Below are 6875 nucleotides of genomic sequence, written 5' to 3'. Positions count from 1 at the left end.
CTGAAATGATTCAAACGTATTATTGTAATTGTTTTGGTTATTCAGGCAATGCTAAGGTGCGAATATCATGCTAGATGTCGACTTTTATTTGAACGTGAAGTAGCAGAGGGACATTTACATGTTAATATTATGTTTTGCAGACATTTACATGTTTATATTATGTTTTGCAGACATTTACATGTTTATATTATGTTTTGTAGACATTTACATGTTTATATTATCACACACATCACACACACTTCTGCATGTATATTACTTATAAACCAAGAACCACTGAATCATTCGTAAAAAAGATTGTCATTAAAATATAATTTCAGTACAGGCTACTAAGGTAGGCTTGAAACCACTTGAATGTAGAATTAAAGGTGCTACACATTTATATTTTTTTGCCGTTGTAATTTCACAAAATTGTCCGTAATATATCTGCACTAATAGTGGAATGATAGTGTTGAACAGGATCACTTACCCGATAGTGTTGTGATTGGCTGTGATATTAACTTTTTGTTTTTCTCCCACCAGAGAGGGAATCTGTTGTCAAAATGGGAAGTTGTTTTGACTTTGTGGCTGTGTTAGCTAGTGGAAATCGGCTCAAGTGGGAATTTCCTGGTTGCAAAAATTCAACACTTTTCGCTCAATTTCAGTTTATGTGAGAAAACAAGTACTGAATACTGTAGGGAATCATTGTACCATCTAAATCACTGAACTATCTTTTCAATAACAAAAACCCCTTTTTGAAGCTGGTGGACCAAAACCAAAAGTTAAAGGCTCAGGCGTGAGTCTCCATCATGTTACAGGGAAGTAGAATGCAGGGGAGGGGGGAGATTTGTTTTTGAATGCAGCATAAAGCTGTTGCAATTCCCCTAGCTGCCACATGGGGGAGAAATTCAGAGTGTAGCACCTTTAAGTTATTCTTATTATATCTGCATGAACAGACAAACCACCCATGTTGTCAGCTTTGGCTCAAGAATCACATTACTCTAGCTATATTTAACATAACCTCATATGCTCTTCAAGGCTACTGCTATTGTCTGCTTGAGTCAACGTACTGCATTTAATCACCATTAAGTACTCAATACACTGTAGAGTGCATACCTTGTAACTACACGTAACAAAAAAACATTATGCACTAGTTAACTATGTATAATGTGTATATATACTAATCTGTTGGGTCAGACTGTATTGGCCCTGCAGGCTAGCCCTAACCAAGACCAGAAACAGGTGTTTAGAGAGTTCTGACATTGAGGTTTCTCTATTATGATGCGCTTACATGACACTACAACATTCTATAACAGCCATGTTAGAACCCAATTAACATGACACTACAACATTCTATAACAGCCATGTTAGAACCCAATTAACATGAAACTACAACATTCTATAACAGCCATGTTAGAACCCAATTAACATGAAACTACAACATTCTATAACAGCCATGTTAGAACCCAATTAACATGAAACTACAACATTCTATATCACTATAACAGCCATGTTAGAACCCAATTAACATGACACTACAACATTCTATAGCAGCCATGTTAGAACCCCATTAACATGACACTACAACATTCTATAACAGCCATGTTAGAGCCACATTAACATGACACTACAACATTCTATAACAGCCATGTTAGAACCCCATTAACATGACACTACAACATTCTATAACAGCCATGTTAGAACCCCATTAACATGACACTTCAACATTCTATAACAGCCATGTTAGAACCCAATTAACATGACACTACAACATTCTATAACAGCCATGTTAGAACCCCATTAACATGACACTACAACATTCTATAACAGCCATGTTAGAACCCCATTAACATGACACTACAACATTCTATAACAGCCATGTTAGAACCCCATTAACATGACACTACAACATTCTATAACAGCCATGTTAGAACCCCATTAACATGACACTACAACATTCTATAACAGCCATGTTAGAACCCCATTAACATGACACTACAACATTCTATAACAGCCATGTTAGAACCCCATTAACATGACACTACAACATTCTATAACAGCCATGTTAGAACCCCATTAACATTACACTACAACATTCTATAACAGCCATGTTAGAACCCCATTAACATGACACTACAACATTCTATAACAGCCATGCTAGAACCCCGTTAACATGACACTACACCATTCTATAACAGCCATGTTAGAACCCCATTAACATGACACTACAACATTCTATAACAGCCATGTTAGAACCCCATTAACATGACACTACAACATTCTATAACAGCCATGTTAGAACCCCATTAACATGACACTACAACATTCTATAACAGCCATGTTAGAACCCCATTAACATGACACTACAACATTCTATAACAGCCATGTTAGAACCCCATTAACATGACACTACAACATTCTATAACAGCCATGTTAGAACCCCATTAACATGACACTACAACATTCTATAACAGCCATGTTAGAACCCCATTAACATGACACTACAACATTCTATAGCAGCCATGTTAGAACCCCATTAACATGACACTACAACATTCTATAACAGCCATGTTAGAACCCCATTAACATGACACTACAACATTCTATAACAGCCATGTTAGAGCCCCATTAACATGACACTACAACATTCTATAACAGCCATGTTAGAACCCCATTAACATGACACTACAACATTCTATAACAGCCATGTTAGAGCCTCATTAACATGACACTACAACATTCTATAACAGCCATGTTAGAGCCCCATTAACATGACACTACAACATTCTATAACAGCCATGTTAGAACCCCATTAACATGACACTACAACATTCTATAACAGCCATGTTAGAGCCCCATTAACATGACACTACAACATTCTATAACAGCCATGTTAGAACCCCATTAACATGACACTACAACATTCTATAACAGCCATGTTAGAACCTCATTAACATGACACTACAACATTCTATAACAGCCATGTTAGAACCTCATTAACATGACACTACAACATTCTATAACAGCCATGTTAGAACCCCATTAACATGACACTACAACATTCTATAACAGCCATGTTAGAACCCCATTAACATGACACTACAACATTCTATAACAGCCATGTTAGAACCCCATTAACATGACACTACAACATTCTATAACAGCCATGTTAGAGCCTCATTAACATGACACTACAACATTCTATAACAGCCATGTTAGAACCCCATTAACATGACACTACAACATTCTATAACAGCCATGTTAGAACCCCATTAACATGACACTACAACATTCTATAACAGCCATGTTAGAACCTCATTAACATGACACTACAACATTCTATAACAGCCATGTTAGAACCCCATTAACATGACACTACAACATTCTATATCAATATAACTGACTGGTCTTGGAACCATGACAACGGACAGCCCCTCCCCGCTTGGCTCTGAATGTTTCTGACTGGTCTTGGAACCATGACAACGGACAGACCCTCCCCGCTTGGCTCTGAACGTTTCTGACTGGTCTTGGAACCATGACAACGGACAGCCCCTCCCCTGTTGGCTCTGAACGTTTCTGACTGGTCTTGGAACCATGACAACGGGCAGCCCCTCCCCGCTTGGCTCTGAACGTTTCTGACTGGTCTTGGAACCATGACAACGGGCAGCCCCTCCCCGCTTGGCTCTGAACGTTTCTGACTGGTCTTGGAACCATGACAACGGGCAGACCCTCCCCGGTTGGCTCTGAACGTTTCTGACTGGTCTTGGAACCATGACAACGGACAGACCCTCCCCGCTTGGCTCTGAACGTTTCTGACTGGTCTTGGAACCATGACAACGGACAGCCCCTCCCCTGTTGGCTCTGAACGTTTCTGACTGGTCTTGGAACCATGACAACGGGCAGCCCCTCCCCAGTTGGCTCGATGGGATGTGCAGTGATTTTGCCAACACAGCCAGATATGTACGGTCTTGTACCCTTAACTTTTTTTTGAAGCGACTATTTGTTGATTAAATCAGACTTTATTAATACCAGGAATGAACGAGTTAATTTACATAAATAATAATCATTATAAAGCAACTGTACAGAGTGCCAATGGCTACAATGAATGGTTAAATTACTTTCAGGCACGAAGGATTAACAGAGCTCCTCCTCGCCACTCTATAGCGCTAGTGGTGACCGAGTCCATGGTATCGGAGTCGCTGGAGTCGACACTCTCTCGACAATGCTCTAAACCAGGGGTATTCAAATCTTACCATACGAAGTGTGGAGCTCGCTGGTTCTCTGTTCAACCTGATCATTAATTGCACCCACCTGGTGTCCCAGGTCTAAATCAGTCCCTGATTAGAGGGGAATCACCCACCTGGTGTCCCAGGTCTAAATCAGTCCCTGATTAGAGGGGAATCACCCACCTGGTGTCCCAGGTCTAAATCAGTCCCTGATTAGAGGGGAATCGCCCACCTGGTGTCCCAGGTCTAAATCAGTCCCTGATTAGAGGGGAATCACCCACCTGGTGTCCCAGGTCTAAATCAGTCCCTGATTAGAGGGGAATCGCCCACCTGGTGTCCCAGGTCTAAATCAGTCCCTGATTACAGAACGCAGTGGAACTGGCTTCGGGGTCCAGAGTTGAGTTTCAGGGCTCTACATAACGCTGTGTAACTGACTGTCTAGAATTCAAAACAATATTCTACATTCTAAAAGTTGGCCCAACTGTCTAAATATATGGCTACGAGACCGAGACAGTGTTACCCAGGTGGTATTACTATATTGATGGTGGTAGACCGTGGTGTGCAGTGGTGGGCTCTTGCAATGATGGTAAAAAAAATCAGTAGGCTACATTTTGGTTTGAATAAACAGAAAGGTTTCAACGTACAGTAAATGTCTTACACAGAAAGCAATGTGTCAACATGCAGCGGCAGTAGACAGTAGCAGTAGGCGGCAGCAGTAGGCGGCAGCAGTAGGCGGCAGCAGTAGCAGTAGGCAGCAGTAGGCGGCAGCAGTAGGCCACAGCAGTAGGCGGCAGTAGGCGGCAGCAGTAGCAGTAGGCAGCAGTAGGCGGCAGTAGGCGGCAGCAGTAGGCGGCAGGATACACTTTTATAGCCACTTCCTACTCTGTGGCACACTTCACCATTTAATGACTTGTGTTGCTGGTTGACAATAGTGCTTTATTTGATATGTACTATGTTTATATGTACAGTACTTTCTGGTTAGAGGTTTCTTATTTTCTCAGTTTATATTAAATATGATTTTATATTAGAGCTTTTGTTTATTGTTTGTTTTATAGAGGTCATGTTTAATTATTTTCTTAATTGTATTTAAAGTGTTACTTTATTGTGTTACTAAGGGGAGACGACAGCATGGTAGTGTATCTGATGTGTGCCTGAAGCTCATAGGAACTACTGTAAAACCACTGCTGTAGCATTCTCTGCTGCTTTGAAGGACCTTATAAAACCATATGAGGGATTTATTGGTGTGGACTGTGAACATTAGTGCAATTAAAATCACTGTTCAAATTCATTTCTGATTTCAGATTTTTTGGGGGGTTAATTAATAAAATATGAAATATAAAAAGTATTTAATTTGAATATGAATATAATGGTCATGCATGATTGATCAGGACAATTCCCTATTATTGTGAACAAACATCAGTAGCACAAACAATTGAAAACACTGAAAGTAATGTTACTGCAGGGGAGAGCCACCCTCGTTCTAGGAACCTGTGAAGGAACCACGTGGAGAAACTGGTCAGGTGAAAGGTCAAACGTTTGCCTGCCAAACAGACAATACTTAGCGCCTCTGAACAGAGTGTCAAATCAAATCAAATGGTACTGTTTTAGTCACATGTGCCGAATACAACAGGTGTAGACCTTAGAGTGAAATGCTGAATACAACAGGTGTAGTAGACCTCACAGTGAAATGCTGAATACAACAGGTGTAGTAGACCTCACAGTGAAATGCTGAATACAACAGGTGTAGTAGACCTTACAGTGAAATGCTGAATACAACAGGTGTAGTAGACCTCACAGTGAAATGCTGAATACAACAGGTGTAGTAGACCTCACAGTGAAATGCTGAATACAACAGGTGTAGTAGACCTTACAGTGAAATGCTGAATACAACAGGTGTAGTAGACCTCACAGTGAAATGCTTAATACAACAGGTGTAGTAGACCTCACAGTGAAATGCTTAATACAACAGGTGTAGTAGACCTCACAGTGAAATGCTGAATACAACAGGTGTAGTAGACCTCACAGTGAAATGCTGAATACAACAGGTGTAGTAGACCTCACAGTGAAATGCTGAATACAACAGGTGTAGTAGACCTCACAGTGAAATGCTGAATACAACAGGTGTAGTAGACCTCACAGTGAAATGCTGAATACAACAGGTGTAGTAGACCTTACAGTGAAATGCTGAATACAACAGGTGTAGTAGACCTCACAGTGAAATGCTTAATACAACAGGTGTAGTAGACCTCACAGTGAAATGCTTAATACAACAGGTGTAGTAGACCTCACAGTGAAATGCTGAATACAACAGGTGTAGTAGACCTCACAGTGAAATGCTGAATACAACAGGTGTAGTAGACCTCACAGTGAAATGCTGAATACAACAGGTGTAGTAGACCTCACAGTGAAATGCTGAATACAACAGGTGTAGTAGACCTCACAGTGAAATGCTGAATACAACAGGTGTAGTAGACCTCACAGTGAAATGCTTAATACAACAGGTGTAGTAGACCTCACAGTGAAATGCTTAATACAACAGGTGTAGTAGACCTCACAGTGAAATGCTGAATAGAACAGGTGTAGTAGACCTCACAGTGAAATGCTGAATACAACAGGTGTAGTAGACCTTAGAGTGAAATGCTTACTTACAAGTCCCTAACCAACAATGCCGTT

At 40.5% G+C, this 6875-nt stretch overlaps 1 long non-coding RNA gene across 1 annotated transcript in view; it reads left to right on the top strand.

The window, feature by feature from the left end:
* The window catches only part of LOC139550052 (uncharacterized), a 6621-nt gene extending 1131 nt beyond the window's left edge, over positions 1-5490 (top strand). Inside the window, exons 1-2 of the long non-coding RNA XR_011669964.1 lie at positions 1-4934; positions 5013-5490. The exon at positions 1-4934 is cut by the window's left edge and continues 1131 nt beyond it. This is a non-coding gene — a long non-coding RNA (uncharacterized lncRNA). The remainder of the gene's footprint in view (positions 4935-5012) is intronic.
* Positions 5491-6875: the final 1385 nt, after the last annotated feature.

The sequence above is a fragment of the Salvelinus alpinus genome, chromosome 23, assembly GCF_045679555.1.
Source record: "Salvelinus alpinus chromosome 23, SLU_Salpinus.1, whole genome shotgun sequence".
Classification (NCBI taxonomy): domain Eukaryota; kingdom Metazoa; phylum Chordata; class Actinopteri; order Salmoniformes; family Salmonidae; genus Salvelinus; species Salvelinus alpinus.
The sequence above is the reverse complement of the archived record's forward strand: the minus strand, read 5'-3'. Positions and strand labels throughout refer to the sequence as shown.